This window comes from Neoarius graeffei, chromosome 4 (genome assembly GCF_027579695.1).
Source record: "Neoarius graeffei isolate fNeoGra1 chromosome 4, fNeoGra1.pri, whole genome shotgun sequence".
Lineage (NCBI taxonomy): Eukaryota > Metazoa > Chordata > Actinopteri > Siluriformes > Ariidae > Neoarius > Neoarius graeffei.
Window position 1 is genome coordinate 85586181 of NC_083572.1, and position 22355 is coordinate 85608535.

Consider the following 22355-nt stretch of genomic DNA (forward strand, 5'->3'; position numbering starts at 1 on the left):
GCAGCAACTGTTAACTGAAATTATGAGATTCAAGATGTTAACATTATCCTCCTGGCCTGCAGGCAATCCCTGGTGGGGTCAACAATGAAAAAACAAAAAACAATTACAGCGTTTTTTCAAAAAACGAGCAATGTTGACCAGGTAGGCCTTTGTCTACCAATGTTCATTCAGTTAGAAAACTCACAATTCGAATGTATATTGAAGCTTCAGTACACACACACACACATATATATATATATATATATATATATATATATATATATATATACATACACCCTGTGTGCACAATTATTAGGCAAGTTGTATTCCTGATGATTAATTTTATCGTTGAACAAATACAGTGCTCTCAGTCAATCCAAATTGTTAATAAACCTAAAACCAGAATGATTAACAAAGGAAAGGGGAGTTTAGGCCTTCTCAGGGGAATATACAAGTGTGCAGAATTATTAGGCAACATTTAGTGTGCAGAATTATTATGCAACTAAATGAAAAGCTTAAAGTTTCCCATCTCACTTGTTTATTTTAATTTTCAGTGTAACAAATAAACAACTCAGAATTAACAAATAAACACTTCTAGCATTTCAAAAATATTCAGTGACCAATATAGCCACCCTTCTTTTCAATAACTGCCATGAGCCTTCCATCCAGTCTGTTAGTTTTTTGATTTGTTGATGATCAACTTTTTGTGCAGGAGCAACCATGGCCTCCCAAATGCTATTCAGAGTGGTGTATTGTCTTCCCTCGCTGTAAATCTCATGCTTAAGAAGGGGCCACAAGTACTCAATAGGGTTTAAGTCAGGTGAGGAAGGGGGCCATGTCATTACTTTGTCATCTTTAAGGCCTTTGTGGGCTCGCCAAGCAGTGGAGTACTTGGGTGCATGTGATGGTGCATTGTTCTGCATAACAATCATGGCCTTCTTGAATGATGCAGACTTCTTCCCATACCACTGCTTGAAGAATGTATCTTTTAGAAACTGGCAGTAGGTTTGGGAGTTGATGTTAAGTCCATCTTCAACCTGAAATGGTCAAACTAGCTCATCCTTAATAACAGCAGCCCATGCCATTACCCCTCCACCACCTTGCTGGTGTCTGAGTCAAAGTGCCCTGTGTCCATTAGTTATCCAGCTATGGGCCCATCCATCTAGTCTATCCAGAGTCACTCTCATTTCATCCGTCCATAAAACCTTTGGAAAATCTGTCTTCAGATATTTCTTGGCCCAATCTTGACATTTCAACTTGTGAGTCTTGTTTAGTGGTGGTCGTGTTTCAGCCTTCCTTACCTTGGCCATGTCTCTGAGCACCGAACACCTTGTCCTTCTGGACACTCCAGGTCGGTTGCAGTTCTAGAATATTGTGGCACTGGAGGATAATGGGTTCCTGGTAGCTTCATGTTTAATCCTTCTCAAGTCTTTTGCGGTTAATTTGTGTCTTTTCTTCTCCACACATTTTTTGCGACCCTGTTGACTATTTGCAACAAAACGTTTGATTGTTCTGTGCTCACATTTCTATAGCTTAGCTATTTCAAGAGTGCTGCATCCCTCTGATAGGCATTTTACAATTTTTGTCTTTTCAGTGTCTGTTAAATCTCTTTTTTGGCCCATTTTGCCTGAGATAAAGAAGCTGCCTAATAATTATGCACACCTTAATATAGAGTATTAATTACTTTAGGTCATACCCTCCCTCATTACACAAATAAATACAACCTGAGAATGCTTAAATCCAGTTAGCATTCAAGTGTATCTAGCTTGCAGTTGGAAAACATGCATAGAAATAATGGTAGGGTCAGAGTACTCACTTGCCTAATAATTGTGCACACAGTGTATATATATATATATATTAGTGCTGTCAAGCGATTAAAATATTTAATCGCGATTAATGTCGCGACTGTCATAGTTAACTCGCGATTAATCGCAATTTAATCGCACATTTTTGTCACATGAAAAACCATTGTAATTCTCTTATCAGCATAAAAAAGTGAATGGGCTTGCTTTGTACCAATGTTTTTTTTTTTTATTGCAGAGGATAACACGTCTTGTCACAGCCACTGCAAAGTCGGGCTGGAGCCGCCGATGGGAAAACGAAACCTAAGCCGAGCACGGTGGCTCTTCGTCCCGAGGCGCGGGGCTAGCGCGCCCTGCCCGCGCTGGTTCTTTGGGGGGAGGGCAGAGGACTCTGGCTGTGCGGGGCGTGGCATTACAGTCTAGCTGCTATCGTTTTTCTAAGCAAAGTCTCTGTTCCAAGTTCCTGGCAGTTTCAAAAGCTTATGAAAAACCTACATCATGTCACAGAGCGTTAATCTCGCGATAAAAAAATTATCGCCGTTAAAATTGAGTCAAGTTAACGCGATAATAACGCGACATTTTTGACAGCACTAACATATATATCTAATATATATATATATATATATATATATATATATATATGGGCGGCACGGTGGTGTAGTGGTTAGCGCTGTTGCCTCACAGCAAGAAGGTCCGGGTTCGAGCCCCGTGGCCGGCGAGGGCCTTTCTGTGTGGAGTTTGCATGTTCTCCCTGTGTCCGTGTGGGTTTCCTCCGGGTGCTCCGGTTTCCCCCACAGTCCAAAGACATGCAGGTTAGGTTAACTGGTGACTCTAAATTGACCGTAGGTGTGAATGTGAGTGTGAATGGTTGTCTGTGTCTATGTGTCAGCCCTGTGATGACCTGGCGACTTGTCCAGGGTGTACCCCGCCTTTCGCCCATAGTCAGCTGGGATAGGCTCCAGCTTGCCTGTGACCCTGTAGAAGGATAAAGCGGCTAGAGATAATGAGATGAGATATATATATATATATATATATATATATATATGCATTTACACAAAATGGAATCATTTGCTGACAACTCAGTCCCCCCCAGTTCAAAAATCCTATCTGCACCCCTAGAGACATACCCCAAGAGATCTGCAGCTGTAATTGCAGCAAACGGTGGCTCTACAAAGTATTGACTTTGGGGGTGAATACCTATATATTTTTCATATTAATTATTGCTTGTGTCACAAAAACAATTTTCACCTTTAAAGTGGTAGGCATGTTGTGTAAATCAAATCGTGCTAACTCCCCAGCAATCCATTTTAATTCCAGGTTGTAATGTGACAAAACAGGACAAACACCAAGGGGGATGAATTCTTTTGCAGACACTGTAAAAGCAAAGGGGAACAAATCTAGAATTGGGATGTTCAAAACACACACATGGGTCTAACATGATAGTCAGGTGTCCGCAAACTTTTGGCCATCTAGTGTAGGTGTGTGAAACAAACTTCAAAGTACTCTGTTTTCATTTGGGGGAACAAGATTAAGCACTAAGACAGGTTAAATAAAGTACACAAAAATGGTGGGCAAATTTATACTACAAATTTGGTTATCGTCTGGTACAAAAACAATCAAACTGGCTATTTTGTTTTGACTTTTTTTAATTATTGAATGTTCAATACTGATTAGTTGGGAAATGTTGACTAATTTTCTATAACAGTAGCTCTGACGGGGCTTCCGGTTATGGAGTGCAGCTGACGGACGACAGTAACTTGGCTCGTCACTGACTTTCTGATAAAATACTTGAAAAACGACTAAAAGTTAACTTAAACTCACTTTTATGTTTCAGTAAGCTCTGAAGAACAATATGCCACCAAAAACCTCTAAACCTGGACAGCAATCTTCGAAGCCAACAGCACAAAACAACATAGCCACGACCGTCGCTAGCCATGATGCTAATGACAACCAGGAGGAGGCTAATGCTAGCGGACCATCGAATATAGAGATATTGAACGCAATATGCTCGCTGAGGCAAGATTTCGGCAAACAATCAGCCGACATGATGGAGGCCGTTAACAGCATCAAGGGAGATTTGCTGTCCCGGTCAAGGAGAATAGGTGAAACGGAAGAGAGAATATCACATACAGAGGAGGATGTCACTGCTCTTCAGCAAAAAGTTAAACAACTGGAAGGAACAACAGAGATACTGCGCAATAAAATCCAAGAACAAGAAGACGGCAAGATGCTCTAACTTGAGACTGGTCGGTCTCCTTGAGAAAACCGAAGGCACTGACGTGCAGTTTCCTAGAAAACTGGCTCCCTAAGGTACTGGGTGACACTCTCACCCCCACCCCAGTAATTGAACGGGCACGCCGCGTCGGCCAAGTTAACACAAGCCGGTCTTCAGCCCCCAGACCAATAGTTATAAAATTTTTGAACTATAAAGACCGTGAAAGTACACTTAGAGCAGCCAGAAGACAGAGGGAGGTGTGTTATGAGAACCAACGGGTCAGCTTCTTCCCAGATCTATCAGCTGAAACCCGACAGAGGCAACGTCTATTCGATGGAGTGAAGGCGAGGTTCCGAGCACTGAACATCCGTTACGGGCTACTCTATCCTGCAAACCTGGTGATCACCCATGATGGCAAGCGCCTGGTCTTCACATCCGTTACCGAGGCAGAGGGTTTTCTTTGCAACATTCAGTCCACTGGCTCCGTCACTCCGCGAGGATCCCTAAGCCCCGAGAGCCGATGAATATATTCTGTAAATTTAATTCCGCTGCCCTCAGCATCACATCTGGTAAATAAGGTAACAAAACATCTGAAACCCACTATGGTCTTATGACGAAGGACCCGTGTTTTTGGTTACACTGCCTTTCCTTTCCTCTCTATCCACTATATGGACACCCTTATTTTGAGAACCCTCACTGTGTACATAATGTATAAACATTCGTTTTGAAATACGGAAGCCGTATTACATTTAAGTTTGAGAGGCATATATCCTTCAAACATCTCCGTGTGATTTGTACATTATAAATACTGTGACAACATGTTAAGAAGTTAGCTAATGTGAGTGGCTAGTGTGTGTTTTTTTTCTTTCTTTCATTTATTTATTTATTTATTTTCTCTTTTTTCCTCTCTCTCTCTTTTTACTGGATTTATTCATTTCATTTTATTTTAATTTTCACCTTAAAACTTATTTCTGGTTGGACTTAAAGTCTGTTTTCGACATGTTAGTGAGCCTTATGATGCTGTATTAGTGCATGAATCACGTTGCTCCTCATTGTGTGGATCAAACGTTGAACATAACCAGAGTTAATTACTCTTTTTGTAGTTCATATGTACTTCGTTTGGGGAAGTGCATTAGGGGGTTTTGGGAAGGAATAGGATCTCGGTGCTATGTTCTTGGTCTCATCTTTTCAGCTTTTCGGTCATGTCTTCCGAATATGCAACTCTATTTTAAACACAGATGACTACTAGGTCAGAGTTAAAAATCTCTAGCTGGAACACAAGAGGACTGAACAAATTGGTAAAACTAAAATAGGTATTGAATAGGATTAAGCAAATGAAGGCCAATATAATTTTTCTGCAAGAAACTCACCTGGCGGCACGGTGGTGTAGTGGTTAGCGCTGTCGCCTCACAGCAAGAAGGTCCGGGTTCGAGCCCCGTGGCCGGCGAGGGCCTTTCTGTGTGGAGTTTGCATGTTGTCCGCGTGGGTTTCCTCTGGGTACTCTGGTTTCCCCCACAGTCCAAAGACATGCAGGTTAGGTTAACTGGTGACTCTAAATTGACCGTAGGTGTGAATGTGAGTGTGAATGGTTGTCTGTGTCTGTGTCAGCCCTGTGATGACCTGGCGATTTGTCCAGGGTGTACCCCGCCTTTCGCCCGTAGTCAGCTGGGATAGGCTCCAGCTTGCCTGCGACCCTGTAGAGCAGGATAAAGTGGCTAGAGATAATGAGATGAGATGAGAAACTCACCTGGTAGAAAATGATATCAATAGAGTTAAAAACAGGTGGCCAGGACAAGTTCATTCAGCCTTCTTTTCATCTCATGCCAGAGGAGTCATAATATTCATTCATAAATCAATCCCTTTTCAATTAAAAAACAAATACATCGACCCATCAGGGAGGTATATTATACTTAATGGTATCATAGTGTCCGCTCAAGTCAGTTTAATATGTGTGTACGCTTCTAACGGAGATGACCCTTCTTTTTATCAAAACCTCTTTCTGTCTATATCATCCTACCCTGGTCAATACATAATTGGCGGTGATTTTAATTGTGTTTTAGACCTGACACAGGATCGATCAACTGGTATTGATACCGCTCATCAACAAACAAGGAATATTATCAAAAAATTCATGATTGAGCTAAACTTCACTGATATTTGGCGATATCTTAATCCTAACAAAAGAGACTATTCATGCTTTTCAAGCACATATAAGACATACTCTAGAATAGATTACCTTTTAATTTCACACAGACTGCTATCAAAAATAGAGAAATGTTGGTATGACAGTATACTGCTGTCAGACCACGCACCAATCTCCTTGATAATGCAACTACCCAATGTAATGTCCTCACTGCCTAGATTTTGTTTTCAGTCTAAATGGCTCCAGTACCCAGACTTTGTTAAGTTTATTGACGGGAAAATAGATGAGTATTTCTCTCTAAATACAAATCAAACTAGTGCGTCAGTAAAATGGGAGGCATTCAAGGCCTATTTAAGGGGTGAGATAATAAGTTATACTACGCATAAGTCCAAAAAATATTACTCACAGCTTAACACTCTTGAACAAAAAGTTAAAAAATTAGAGCAAGAACTTCACTATAGTGACGATCCAGAAAAACGACAAGAGCTCATGTTACTGAAATCCCAGTACAACGAGTTAACCACCAATAAAATAGCCTCCAGTTTATTGTGGCTAAAACAATCATACTATGACCAGGGAGAGAAAGCTGGAAAGCTGTTAGCATGGAGGCTGAAAAGGATACAAACTGATAGAGCTATTAATTATATTAAGTTACATGATGGGAAAATCCTGGTCGATCCTTCTGAAATAAACACTGGTTTCAAAGAGTTTTATGAAGGTTTGTACAAATCAGAATACAGCTCAGAAAAACAAAGGAAGTTTTTGGATAAACTCCACTTTCCAACATTATCTGAAGAAGCCAAAACCGACCTTGGTAAACGTTTGTGTATTGAAGAATTATCAGAAGCAATGAAAGGCTTGAGCAGTGGAAAGGCACCTGGGCCTGATGGCCTGCCTAGAGAATTATATAAAAAATTTGCAGGAAAATTGTTACCTCATCTCTTAGAGGTGTTTAATGAGTTATATGAAAAAGGAATTTTGCCCCCATCTTTAAGAGCTGCTGTAATTTCACTCCTTTTAAAGCCAGATAAATGTCCCTTAGACAGAACATTGTATCGACCCATATCTTTAATGTCTTGTGATACCAAGATACTATGTAAGGCTCTGGCCAGGCGGATAGAATCACTAATACCCAACCTGATCGCCAATGACCAGAATGGATTTGTACTGGGCAGACAAGCTTTTCACAACACACGTAGGCTGCTAAATGTTCTACCGTATATGGCAAACAAAATGCCAGAGATCATGCGATCTTGTCATTAGATGCGGAAAAGGCATTTGACAGGATCGAGTGGAGCTACCTATTTGACGTTTTAAAAAGATTTGGTTTTGGGGAAAAATATCTTAAATGGATTCAATTATTATATACTGACCCAGTAGCAGAAATTGCGACTAATAACCAAATTTCTAAACCTTTTAATCTCAGTAGATCTACGCGCCAAGGCTGTCCAATGAGCCCTCTATTATTTTTATTTGCTGTCGAACCTTTGGCCATGGCAATCCGTCAGTCATCTGACATCTGGCATGACTATTGATAAGACAAAACATCGTTTGTCTCTTTTTGTGGATGATATTGTTTTATTTTTAACAAAGCAAGGAACCTCACTCAGGGCTCTCAGCCATCTGCTGAAAATATTCGGACAATTCTCTGGTTACAAAAACAACAATAAAAAAAGTGCTTTGCTAATACTGAACAGGGAAGAGAGAGAAGGTCCCCAGATCCATACTCAGTTTACTAATACCCCAGAAGGATTTACTTACCTTGGCATTAAAATATCACCTGTCATTGAAGACATAATACCAATCAATTATAACCCACTGGTTAGAGCCATAGGAGAATCTCTAGAGAAATGGAGTTTAATGCCCATCTCTATGATAGGACGTATAAACATTATTAAGATGTCTGTCCTGCCCAAGTTTTTATATCTTTTTCAAGCAATTCCACTTCCACTGCCAGCCTCTTTTTTTTCCACTATTAAGAAAAACTTCACCTGCTTCATATGGAACAACAAACGCCCTAGACTGCGTCTTTCTCTCCTTTACCTGCCTTATGAACGTGGCGGGCTTAAACTGCCTGATTTGAAGCTCTATTACTGGGCAGCCCAACTCCGGGCAGCCATATATTACTTCCATACCACAGTGGTTCCAGCTTGGGTGAACAGAGAAAATGATACAATAGAGCTTCCACTATGTCTCTACCTTTATTCGTCACAAACTAAATCACTTGGAAAACGCACACAAAATCCATTCCTCAAAAACACTCTGACAATATGGCATGAAGCCCACACCTTTTTAAATGACACCCCCAAACTTTCTTGTTTCACACCTATATGGGGAAATGAAAACTTCACTCCTGGGAGGCGCGACATGGGATTTAGACACTGGATGGAGAAAGGACTAAGCAAAATAAAGGATCTTTATGAAGAAGGTACCCTTATGTCATTCGCACAATTAAAGGATAAATTTGACCTACCTGGGAAACATCACTTTAAGTACATGCAATTAAGAAGCTTCATATACTGCACGGTTATTGAGTTATTCGCAATCAAAATTGGTACGGAAGATGAATAATAATAATAATAATAATAATAATAAAAATAAAACCACCTCAGAACCCTCATTATCCACCATTGAACAATCCATGGTAAACCACTTACATGGCAGGGGTCAAATATCCGTCTTTTATGGTTTGCTATTAGCAGGTTCTAAAGAAAACTCTCTTTCTTATCTATCTGCATGGGAAAATGATCTTCAGACAGACATCAGTGTAGAGGACTGGGAGGAGGCATGTCTTCTGGCCCAAACTCAAACTATAAATACAAGATGCAAACTCCTACAGTATAAGTGGTTGCTTAGGACTTATATCACTCTTGTTAAATTGCACCACTTTGATCCCAGTATTCCTGACTGCTGCATCAAATGTATGGACGAAGTTGGTACCCTGCTACATTGTATGTGGAGCTGTACAAAACTGCAAGTATTCTGGAAAGAGGTTCTTGACTTAATCTCTAAGCTGACAGAAAGGGTTATTCCAGTTGAAGCTAAGATATGCTTGTTGCACATCAGTGGCGGCTGCTGGTTTTTAAAACAGGGGAAGCCCATTTTACGCATTCATCGTAAAACCTGTAGGCCGGATATCAAAGCATAGAAAGGTGTGCCCCATTAGCATAGTGAACTAGACAACCCTACCTAGTGGCAGAAAGTATTTTTGCTTGTACATTTCATGTTATAGTCTGGCTTGCCAGGCTAGTGCCTCATATCCTTAATCAAAAATATCAAACATCCAAAAATCACTGGCTATTCAACGAAGAGCCTTGAACATCATACCCTGATATGCAACACAGAGTCTTTAACACAACACCCAGCTGTGCAACACATCCTTGAACATCTCCTGCAACACAGTCTGGAAATTCATAACCAGGTAGGCTATGCAACACACAGAACCTTGAATATTATACCCAGGTATAACCTATAACACAGAGCCCACCATTCTCTTAACATTACTGAAGTGTGTATATACTTCAGATTCATGAACATGAACACTATTTATACACAAGTTCTGCCCTCCGCTCCTTTTCCAGAAAATGGTCTGTGACCCTGTCATACCAGCTGGTTGTGCTTTCCAGAGACTTTACCAATTTCTGTTAGCAGCTAGCACTGCAGATCCCAATAAGGCTCAAGCTAGCCTACAACCAGATTGAACTACAAATGAAATAAACGAGTGAATTCACGAATTATCAAACTGATAGAATGGATGAAAGTTAACAGAGCACAACGAGTAATTTTACATTTATTTACAGAGTAATGTACAGAGACATCAATGAGAAGAAACGTTTATATGAAAATAAATTTGGACAGCACTTTGGCACACGACTACACTTTCTCGACATCCGCTAGGGACTGACTGATCATACTTCCGTGTTCCTCGCTGAAGTACCGCCCTCCTCATGTCTTTCAAACACTACCTCCAATAATCCTTTATCAGCCCGGCTTCTTGTCCCTCCCACTGTCTCGTTTAGTCCCAGAGAAGCCCGGCTTCCCTGGAAGTGACGATTTTGTTGTTTTTAACCAATAACAACTAGCCGAAATTGGCTGTTCAGAGCCATCTCATAGACTGCAATGGATACCCGGCTGCCAGTCAGTGTTGCCAGATACTGCTGACGTTTTCCATCCCAAAATATGTTCAAAACCCGCCAAAATGCACTTAAAACCGCCCAATCTGGCAACACTGCTGCCAGTCCATAGAGCCCATTGAAATAAGAAAGGTTACAGCCTGGCAGCAAAGGTGATTCTCGTAGCGAACTGCAAGTTCGTCAGACATCACTCAAATAAGTTATAGGATAGTTATGAACATAAATACAATCTTGGGCATATATTATGTTATGCAAGTTATTGTTTTAATGAGAATTCAACGTCGTAGATGCCGCAGTTTGGGGAGAGAATTTTAGGGGAAGCTCGGCTTCCCTTGTTGTCTCTGAGAAATCGTCCCTGTTGCACATATATCCTGAAGATTTCCCAGCGACTGTAAAGGAACGTAAACTAATTAATTTCTGTCTGCTACAAGCTAAACGTGTAATTGCCTTAAGATGGAAGGAGATTCAGGGACCTACCTCTGGTCAATGGATTACAGAACTGTCATCTAATTTGGCACTGGAAAAACTGACCTACATGGCAAGAGGAAAAGTTGAAGACTTTTACAAGATGTGGTCTGCTTTCCTAACCTTCATGAACAACTTAAATATTCAAATGCCTGGACAAGGACTGAGGCCACCACCTTTATGACCTCTTTATTTACCGTAGATCCTATTGGAGTGTGGGTGTGGGTGTGTGGGTGGGTGGGGTTGAGGGGTTTCTGTTTTTGAGTGTTGTATTGTTGTGTTTGTGAATGTATGTTCATTAATATGGAAAATCAATAAATAAATTGTGAAAAAAAAACAGTAGCTCTGACAATAGTGACAGCTGCAAGGCAAATCACAGGTTTACATTAATGCTCTTGTTCTAATATCTATAAGAACTATAGTTCTCTAATTACAGCTAATTCACAAGGACTGGTATGGAGGACACACCACATAATCCAAGCATAATAAAACAAAAGCAGCATATTTTAAAAGAAGGCTGTTATTTCACAAATAATCCAAAATACAATCATTGATATGGTGATGTTTTCTGCACGTTTCTGGAAGTGATGTTCATTTACAATTTTCTGAAAGGAGTCTCCAGTGTCAGCACTACCTCCCAAAAGAGTTCCAAGTACCAGTTCTAATGGGTGAATGGGTGAACTGGTAACAGGGTCATGGGCACCCAAGGCTCACTCATGTGTGGGGGGAGCGAAGGCTAGACCATCTGACCCAATTCCAAAGAAGAGCTACTGTAGCACAAATTGGTGAGAAAGTTAATGCTGGTTAAGATGGAAAAGTGTCAGGACACACAGTGCATCATAGCTTGCTACATATGGGGCTGTGTAGCCACAGACTGGTCAGAGTGCCCATGCTGACCCCTGTCCACCATCTACAATGGGGTCATGAGCATTAGAACTGGACCATGAAGGAGTGGAAGAAGGTGGCCTCGTCTGATGAATCATGTGCATGGCTGGTTGTGTGCACATCACTTACCTGAGAAAGAGATGGCACCAGGATGCACTATGGGAAGAAGGCAAGCCAGCAGATGCTCTGAGCAATGTTCTGTTGGGAAACCTTGGATATTGGCATTCATGTAGATGTTAATTTGACACGTACCACCGACCTAAACATTGTTGCAAACCAAGTACACCTTCATGGCAACATCATGCCAGTGGCCTCTTTCAGCAGGATAATGTGCCCTGCCACAATGCAAATATTGTTCAGGAATGGTTTGAGGAATGTGATGAAGAGTTTGAGGTGTTGATTTGGCCTCCAAATTCTCCAGATCTCAATCTAATCAAGCATCTGTGGGATGTACTGGACTAACAAGTCTGGTCCATGGAGGCCCTGTGATCCCATCAATCAACTGATCTCACACTCATCTTTTTTTCCTTTGGCTTGCTTCAATATTCCACTTTAAATGGATCCTCAGTGGGAACCAGCTACCAATCTGGAAATAAAAGTCTGCAAACATTACATGTTATAACCTCATTCTCATCTCATTATCTCTAGCCGCTTTATCCTGATCTACAGGGTCGCAGGCAAGCTGGAGCCTATCCCAGCTGACTACGGGCGAAAGGCGGGGTACACCTTGGACAAGTCGCCAGGTCATCACAGGGCTGACACATAGACACAGACAACCATTCACACTCACATTCACACCTACGGTCAATTTAGAGTCACCAGTTAACCTAACCTGCATGTCTTTGGACTGTGGGGGAAACCGGAGCACCCGGAGGAAACCCACGCGGACACGGGGAGAACATGCAAACTCCGCACAGAAAGGCCCTCGCCGGCCACGGGGCTCGAACCCGGACCTTCTTGCTGTGAGGCGACAGCGCTAACCACTACACCACCGTGCCTCCCATGTTATAACCTATAAATTAAAAAATAAAGTGTACTCCAAGCAGTAACTGAAGATACTGAGATAAACATCCTACAGTACATTTCCCCAGAAGTGGACAAAGTACCCAGCTTCATTACTTAAGTCAAAGTACAGATCCCACTGGTCAAATGTTACTCCGATAGAAGTGAAAGTTGTACAGTCAAATTTTTACTTAAGTACTGAAGTACTTGCTTTTAAAAATACTTAAGTATTAAAAGTACATTTTCTGTCAATGTATTGTTGTATTGTTGCCACAACACTTACAAAACCTAACGCCTCTGAAGCAACCGACTGGATTTACGGACTAGTTTGTAGAACCTGTAGAATAAACACTTGGTAGAATGGTACAAAATGAAACTGAAAAAGAGCCATTGTTATTTTCTTTTTTAAATTGTAATACTCCTCCCCACCCCCACAAAGCAGCACGGTAGTGTTCTGACCCAGCTCTGGCAGTGTGCACACACATGTATGTGTATATTAATCAGGAAGACAGTGGAATAGCTGTAAATGCAGCTTACTCAGAAAATAAAAATGACAATCCAACCTGCTTAAAACCCAGGTCCACACCTCGAGCTTAATAACTGCCCAACAGCAACACTGCTTTAAGCAAGACAAAAAAAAATGCAAGACCATCATCTGACATCAAAACAAAAAATTCCAACAATTTGTTGTGACTGACTAGTACAATACTGTCCATCTCACAGGTCATGTGTGTGTGTACACGTGTAAGTGTATGCATTCATGCACATATGAATCTACCTGTGGAATCATGGTGGTTTAACGTTAAGCTAGCTAGTCAGTGAAACTCCACCTGACATGCTAGCAAACTCTTTTCAAACTCGTAATCATACTGGGTAACTAATGTTACTAGAAAAGAAAGATTTTTACATTTTGTTTATTTGGCAAGATTATTCCTAAACATTTCTGAAAGCACTCCAGATATGTTATTCATGTTAGTGTAACTCCGTGTTCACATGCTAACTAACTGTGTCCAAGTTAACTAGCTATGTGTTGTCGTTAGCCGTGGACAAGGCTACGGCAACTTGGTGGGCAAATCCATAGAAAGTTATTTGACTAACCAGATTGCATAGCTATCGCAATGTTATCGCTAGTTCTAAAAGCACAGACAAGTTCATTGCAAGCTTTCTCTTGGAATAAAGCGTTTATATACCTCAATATGCTTCTGCAGGTTGCACGGCGAGTTTTTGTAGGCCGTGATGTGGTTTGTTTTTGGCAAACAAAGCAAACATTTAAAACTAAATGAATCTTTAATCCTTTCAGAAAACTGAAACATGGGTTCTAAGTATGGCCATGAGTGCGTGCGTTCCTCAGAAGAACCGCCTCCTTCCATTCTGCCATCAATTCTCATCTCATCTCATCTTATCTCATCTCATCATCTCTAGCCGCTTTATCCTGTTCTAAAGGGTCGCAGGCAAGCTGGAGCCTATCCCAGCTGACTACGGGCGAAAGGCGGGGTACACCCTGGACAAGTCGCCAGGTCATCACAGGGCTGACACATAGACACAGACAACCATTCACACTCACATTCACACCTACGGGCAATTTAGAGTCACCAGTTAACCTAACCTGCATGTCTTTGGACTGTGGGGGAAACCGGAGCACCCGGAGGAAACCCATGCAGACACGGGGAGAACATGCAAACTCCGCACAGAAAGGCCCTCGCTGGCCACGGGGCTCGAACCTGGACCTTCTTGCTGTGAGGCAACAGCACTAACCACTACACCACCGTGCCGCCCTCTGCCATCAATTGATCGCGTTCAAATAACGCTGCTGAGAAATCACTGAACTTGATTTTATACAGTCTATGGACGTGACGTGATCCTAGTGATTACTGATCGGCTGTCTCAGTATCACCTGCGAAAAAACCAATCATGTTTTAGAAAAGAAAAGAAAAAACATCCACTTTCAAATCTGTTTCATAGTAACGAGTAAAGAGGACCTTGATAGAAATGTAGTGGAGTAAAACATATGATATTTGTCTTTCAAATGTAGTGAAGTTAAAGTCATAAGTTGCCAAAAAAAATACTCAAGTAAAGTACAGATACTCAAAAAGTACACTTAAGTACAGTACTCAAGTAAATGCATTTCGTTACTGTCCACCTCTGCATTTCCCATAATTAGCCAGCTACCATGAGGTGTGATAGTCAAGATTTAAGTGTGTGAATAGAGAAAAATAAATGTCAGTGTAATTGACAACACAGTAACCTTAGCTGACAGGACATGGACGTTTGCTAACTAGCATCATGACCTGGAATAAAGTAGTCATTACACAGTCAGGATTGTTCTGTCGGGGTCCCTCTTTATGGCAGTGATTTACGTATTATGATGCTAAAATAAAATGCGAATGCCTTACTTCCTTTACAGTTATTGTAACCAAAAGCATCAGTAATTAAAGGCATCTTACAGTATTAGCGCAGCCAGTCTCCTATATTTGATCCTCAACATGGCAGTGGTTATACAGTGTGTTGTCACATGAAACACTACGATAAGCTGTGTTACATTAGAGTTCACACACACACACAACCTTATTGGTTTACATTTAACCCAGCCCTCACTGCAAAAAATAATCTTAGCAAGTGAAGATTTCCTGAATAAAGAAAGCATTTTCTATTTCTCATAATGACATTACATTACTGGCATCTAGCAGATGCTCTTATCCAGAGCAACGTACGTCATACCCAAAGCAGCCTGGGGAGCAGTTTGGGGTTAGGTGCCTTGCTCAAGGGCACTTCAGCCATTCCTGCTGGTCCAGGGAATCGAACTGGTGACCTTTTGGCCCCATAGCTGCTTCTCTAACCATAAGGCCATGGCTTCTCATGGCTTCCCATGAGATTATTACTTTGTAGAATTCACTGACTGTGTTTATTGAATTATCTGTGAGTGACACCATCATACTCTGTAATACAGACATAATTAAAGACTCACAGAGGATAAAGATTTAAATCAGTGTGAATGTAATCAGTGAGTCCATGTGAAGTTGATGTCGTCGTGCCCCATTTCTCCACACAGTGTTGTTAAAGAGTGCCATCTGTAGGTGACAGTGATACAGCACAGATGTGTGATTCATATTTCTCATCTCATTATCTCTAGCCGCTTTATCCTTCTACAGGGTCGCAGGCAAGCTGGAGCCTATCCCAGCTGACTACGGGCGAAAGGCGGGGTACACCCTGGACAAGTCGCCAGGTCATCACAGGGCTGACACATAGACACAGACAACCATTCACACTCACATTCACACCTACGGTCAATTTAGAGTCACCAGTTAACCTAACCTGCATGTCTTTGGACTGTGGGGGAAACCGGAGCACCCGGAGGAAACCCACGCGGACACGGGGAGAACATGCAAACTCCACACAGAAAGGCCCTCGCCGGCCACGGGGCTCGAACCCGGACCTTTTTGCTGTGAGGCGACAGCGCTAACCACTACACCACCGTGCTGCCCTGTTAAATTGATAAGAAACGGAAATTAGAAACTGATGACTGATTATTTTTTTTCTCATTTTGATTTATATATGGGTAATTCTTTAGCAGAGAGGCCCAAATTAAGAAATTATTAAGATTGTCTTAACTTGTCAGCTCAGTGATATTGCTAAAGCATATATCACTGGGGGGCAGCACGGTGGTGTAGTGGTTAGCGCTGTCGCCTCACAGCAAGAAGGTCCTGGGTTCGAGCCCCGGGGCCGGCGAGGGCCTTTCTGTGTGGAGTTTGCATGTTCTCCCCGTGTCCGCGTGGGTTTCCTCCGGGTGCTCCGGTTTCCCCCACAGTCCAAAGACATGCGGGTTAGGTTAACTGGTGGCTCTAAATTGACCGTAGGTGTGAATGTGAGTGTGAATGGTTGTCTGTGTCTATGTGTCAGCCCTGTGATGACCTGGCGACTTGTCCAGGGTGTACCCCGCCTTTCGCCTGTAGTCAGCTGGGATAGGCTCCAGCTTGCCTGCGACCCTGTAGAAGGATAAAGCGGCTAGAGATAATGAGATGAGATGAGATATATCACTGGCAAAATGTACTGAAACCCATATTTAAGAATCATCACTCCAATTATAGCGACGTCGCTTCAGAAAAATCTTGGTTCGAATTTTCAGAAATGAAAGTTCAGGTTTTTTTCTGATGTAATTCCATTACTGACTTTTCTTTCCTTATAAAAGGTTTTGCGTTCAGACTTAAACATAGCCAATTTTTCTATGTTTTCTTAGGGTTAAAAGATACCACATAAAATGTGAATTTTTTTAATTTTATACTATTATCTTGAGTCCTGCAACTAAAAAAAAAAGTTACCACATTTTGCTGTGAATGTAATTGTGTTACCGAAGAACTATCCATTTCTTTTTTTAAAATGTTGATTATAACAACAGATTTTTTTTTTTTTTTGCCTGTTTTTGATGACTTCGACAGTATATATAGCCCAAATGGTGACTGACCACAATAGTAAAACACAAAAGGGTGACATTTTGGAGGAAAGAAAATTGGCCATGTAATCAGTGTATTCATTCTCAGTAACTGTTTTAACTGTAGGGTTGCAGTGATTCTGGAGCCTATCCCAGGAACACTGGTTGTGAGGGAAGAATACACCCTGGAAGGCACACCAGTTGATCATAAGGTTCCATGCACATCACACATTCACACACTCATTCACACCCAGTGGTATTTTCCATAGCTGATCCACCAACTGGCATGATTTTGGGAGGTTACTGGAAACCTGGAGAATCAGTGGCGTGCACAGATAGACACGAGGTGGTGCTCAAGCACCTGCCCCTCTGCCCTCTGTCCAAAAAAGTGCCCTTTTGAATTTTATTTTTTTTTTACAGTTTACTGAGGCCAATGTCGACATGATCTTTTAGAAAAGCCGCGGCATTAAAAGCGTGTGTGAAAATAATGTCCCGATGTGTGCCCCCTCCACACACACACCGGACCTCTGTCTCTCTTGCTCTGTCACGTGAACAAGCGTGCAGTGCATTCAATGTGAGGTTGCAGCAGCATAGCGTCCTGGAAGCCACGGCCTTGTCGTAGCGCAGACAACACATCGGGCAGTCAGTCAGCTCTTCCCCTGCCCCACCAGCCAGGTAACACATAAATCGAGTGAAAATGTATTGTTTGCCCTCTAAGCCCAAGCTGTAATTATTTTGTCGTGAAGTAGCCCGTCGCATACAGAAACAACTGCGCATAAGTATTATATTTTTTGCTAGACCATTTTCAGATTTAGGAAAACAAAAATTTCTTTTTCTATTTTGTTCAACTAGAGATTCCTGGCAAAGTCAAAAAGCCTTGATGTAATAAATTAACATTAAGTGGTTGTTTTACACCTTTAAAAACTAAAACGGGTCAGTGGCGACCCGAACACAAGAGGAGGGTTAAATCTCAGACTTTTATAATAAGGTGTTCCACATGCGCAAAAAAGTGCCCTTTTTTCCCCCCAGAGCACTTGCCCCCCCAAAATGTCTGTGCACGCCACTGTGGAGAATTCTGGGAAAATCCACACGAATGTGGAGAACATGCACACAGACTTCACACGTACAGTAACCTGAGCTCAGGTTTACCTGCAGTAGGTGCATGTAATTACAGGAAATGAAAGCAAGCTAAAACCCTGGAGAGTTTGATCTCTGATGGTCAGGAGGAGGTTATTGGTGGTATTTGTGTTAGTTTGCATACCTTCGGTTCTGGGTAATATGACGAATATTCTCAATGTTATAATATTGTGACATTGAGTGGAAGTCATGAATGGTAAAAGGGTCATTGGTTTATAAAGATGTGTCACCACTGTCATTGCTTTGCGATGGTTGGCTGCATGAGAGGGCAAGTAATGACTAACACCTTCTGTCTCACGTAGTACGTAGTAGACTAGTTCTTGACAATACAGTCCATGCCATGATGTTATCGAACCAGCATATTCTTGGTCTACCATGCCTTTTGTTTCCATCCACAAGACCTGTCATCACACTGTGTCTTGTAATTGTCTTATAACATGACTGAAGTATCATAACTCTTCGGGATTTGATAAGACGGCGCAGTTTTAGCCAGTTTTAGCAGCTTTTGTTCATTGGTCATAAGCTTTGTCCATGGTATTCTCATCAACTTTCATCTTTTTTCAGTGTCCAGGCTTTGCGTCCATATGTCGCTACTGGCCAAACCACGGTTTCCATCAGGCACAGCTTTGTGATGTTGGTAATTTACTTGTATTTTGGTTAACTTAATCATTGTTCCCATGTCCATGGCCAGTCTTGATTTCACCTCGCTTGAACAATTACCATCATTAGTTATTTTGCTCCCTCAATAGGCAAATGAGTCTACTTTTTCTACAACCCCAATTCCATAAATTTGGGACACTGTGTAAACTGTAAATTGAAAATAGAATGTGATAATTTGCAAATCTTGGAAACCCTATATTTAATTAAAAATAGTACAAAGACAACATATCAAATGCTGAAACTGAGACGTTTAATTGTTTTTTGAAAAATATATGCTCATTTTGAATTTAATGTCTCAACACGTGTCAAAAAAGTTGGGATGGGGCATGTTTACCACTGTGTTTCATCACCTCGACTTTTAACAACACTCTGTAAATGTTTGGGAACTGAGGAGACCAATTGCTGTAGTTGTGAAAGAGAAATGTTGTCCCATTCTTGCCTGATATACAATTTCAGTTGCTCAACAGTTCGGGGTCTCCTTTGTCGTATTTTGTGCTTCATAATGCACCAAATGTTTTCAATGGGAGACAGGTTTGGACTGCAGACAGGCCAGTTTAGCGCCCAGACTCTTTTACCATGGAGCCATGCAGTTTTAATATGTGCAGAAAGCAGTTTGGCATTGTCTTGCTGAAAGAAGGAAGGCCTTCCCTGAAAAAGATTTTGTCTGGATGCCAGCATATCGCTCTGAAACTTGTATATATCATTCAGCATTAATGATGCCTTTCCAGATGTACAAGCTACCCATGTCATGTGCACTAATGTCCCCTCATACCATCACAGACACTGGCTTTTGAATTGTGCACTGATAACAAGCCGGATGGTCCCTCTCCCCTTTAGCCTGGAGGACGTGGTGTCCATGATTTCTAAAAAGAATTTCTACTTTTGATTTGTCAGACCTCGGGACAGTTTTCCACTTCGCCTCAGTCCATCGTAAAAGAGCTCGGGCCCAGAGAAGGTGGCGGTGTTTCTGGATATTGTTTATATCTGGTTTTAACTTGCATTTGTGGATGCAGTAATGAACTGTTTTCATAGACGATGGTTTTCTGAAGGGTTCCTGAGCCCATACAGTGATTTCCACTACAGACACGTGTCTGCTTTTAATGCAGTGTCGCCTAAGGGCCTGAAGATCATCAGCGTCCAGTGTCAGTTTTCAGCCTTGTCTCTTGCATACAGAGATTTCTCCAGATTCTCTGAATCTTTTAATGATATTATGTACCATAAATGATGTGATCCCCAAATTCTTTGCAATTTTAAATTGAGGAACATTATTCTTAAATTGTTGCACTGTTTGCCCACACATAGTCTTTCACAGAGCGGTGAACCCCTCCCCATCTTTACTTCTGAGAGACTCCGCCTCTCTGGGATGCTCTTTTTATACCCAATCATGTTACTGACTTGTTGGCAATTAACTAAATTAGTTTTTTTTTTTAGCATTACACAACTTTTTCAGTCTTTTGTTTCCCCATCCCAACTTTTTCGAAACCTGTTGCTGACATCAAATTCAAAATGAGCATACAGTTAGGTCAATAAATATTTGGACAGAGGCAACGTTTTTCTAATTTTAGTTCTGTACATTACCACAATGAATTGTGAACAAAACAATTCAGATGCAGTTGAAATTCAGACTTTCAGCTTTAATTCAGTGGGTTGAACAAAATGATTGCATAAAAATGTGAGGAACTAAAGCATTTTTTAAAACACAATCCCTTCATTTCAGGGGCTCAAAAGTAATTGGACAAATTAAGTAATTGTAAATAAAATGTTCATTTCTAATACTTGGTTGAAAAGCCTTTGTTGGCAATGACTGCCTGAAGTCTTGAACTCATGGACATCACCAGACGCTGTGTTTCCTCCTTTTTAATGCTCTGCCAGGCCTTTACTGCAGCGGTTTTCAGTTGCTGTTTGTTTGTGGGCCTTTCTGTCTGAAGTTTAGTCTTTAATAAGTGAAATGCATGCTCAATTGGGTTGAGATCAGGTGACTAACTTGGCCATTAAAGAATATTCCTCTTCTTTGCTTTAATAAACTCCTGGGTTGCTTTGGCTTTATGTTTTGGGTCATTGTCCATCTGTATTATGAAACGCCGACCAATCAGTTTGGCTGGATTTGAGCACACAGTATGTCTCTGAATACCTCAGAATTCATCCGGCTGCTTCTGTCCTGTGTCACATCATCAATAAACACTAGTGACCCAGTGCCACTGGCAGCCATGCATGCCCAAACCATCACACTGCCTCTGCCGTGTTTTACAGATGATGTGGTATGCTTTGGATCATGAGCTGTACCATGCCTTCGCCATACTTTTTTCTTGCCATCATTCTGGTAGAGGTTGATCTTGGTTTCATCTGTCCAAAGAATGTTCTTCCAGAACTCTGCTGGCTTTTTTAGATGTTTTTTAGCAAAGTCCAATCTAGCCTTTTTATTCTTGAGGCTTATGAGTGGCTTGCACCGTGCAGTGAACCCTCTGTATTTACTTTCATGCAGTCTTCTCTTTATGGTAGATTTGGATATTGATACGCCTACCTCCTGGAGAGTGTTGTTCACTTGGTTGGCTGTTGTGAAGGGGTTTCTGTTCACCATGGAAATTATTCTGCAATCATCCACTACTGTTGTCTTCTGTGAGTGTCCTGGTCTTTTTGCATTGATGAGTTCACCAGTGCTTTCTTTCTTTCTTTCTTTCTTTCTCAGGATTTACCAAACTGTAGATTTTGCCACTCCTAATATTGTAGCAATTTCTCGGATGGGTTTTTTCTGTTTCCGCAGCTTAAGGATGGCTTGTTTCACCTGCATGGAGAGCTCCTTTGACCGCATGTTTTCTTCACAGCAAAATCTTCCAAAGGCAAGCACCACACCTCAAATCAACTCCAGACCTTTTATCTGCTTAATTGAGAATGACATAACGAAGGAATTGCCCACACCTGCCCATGAAATAGCCTTTGAGTCAATTGTCCAATTACTTTTGGTCCCTTTAAAAACAGGGTGGCACATGTTAAGGAGCTGAAACTCCTAAACCCTTCATCCAATTTTAATATGGATACCCTCAAATGAAAGCTGAAAGTCTGGACTTTATGTCCATGTCCATTATATAACTATAACTTGAATATGTTCCAGTAAACAGGTAAAAAAACAAAATTTGTGTCAGTGTCCAAATATATATGAACCTAACTGTATATATATTTAAAAAAAATTCATAAAATTTCTCAGTTTCAACATTTGATATGTTGTCTTTGTCCTGTTTTCAATGAAATATAGGGTTTCCATGATTTGCAAATCGTCATATTCATATCTCATCTCATTATCTCTAGCCGCTTTATCCTTCTACAGGGTCGCAGGCAAGCTGGAGCCTATCCCAGCTGACTACGGGCGAAAGGCGGGGTACACCCTGGACAAGTCACCAGGTCATCACAGGGCTGACACATAGACACAGACAACCATTCACACTCACGGTCAATTTAGAGTCACCAGTTAACCTAACCTGCATGTCCTTGGACTGTGGGGGAAAACGGAGCA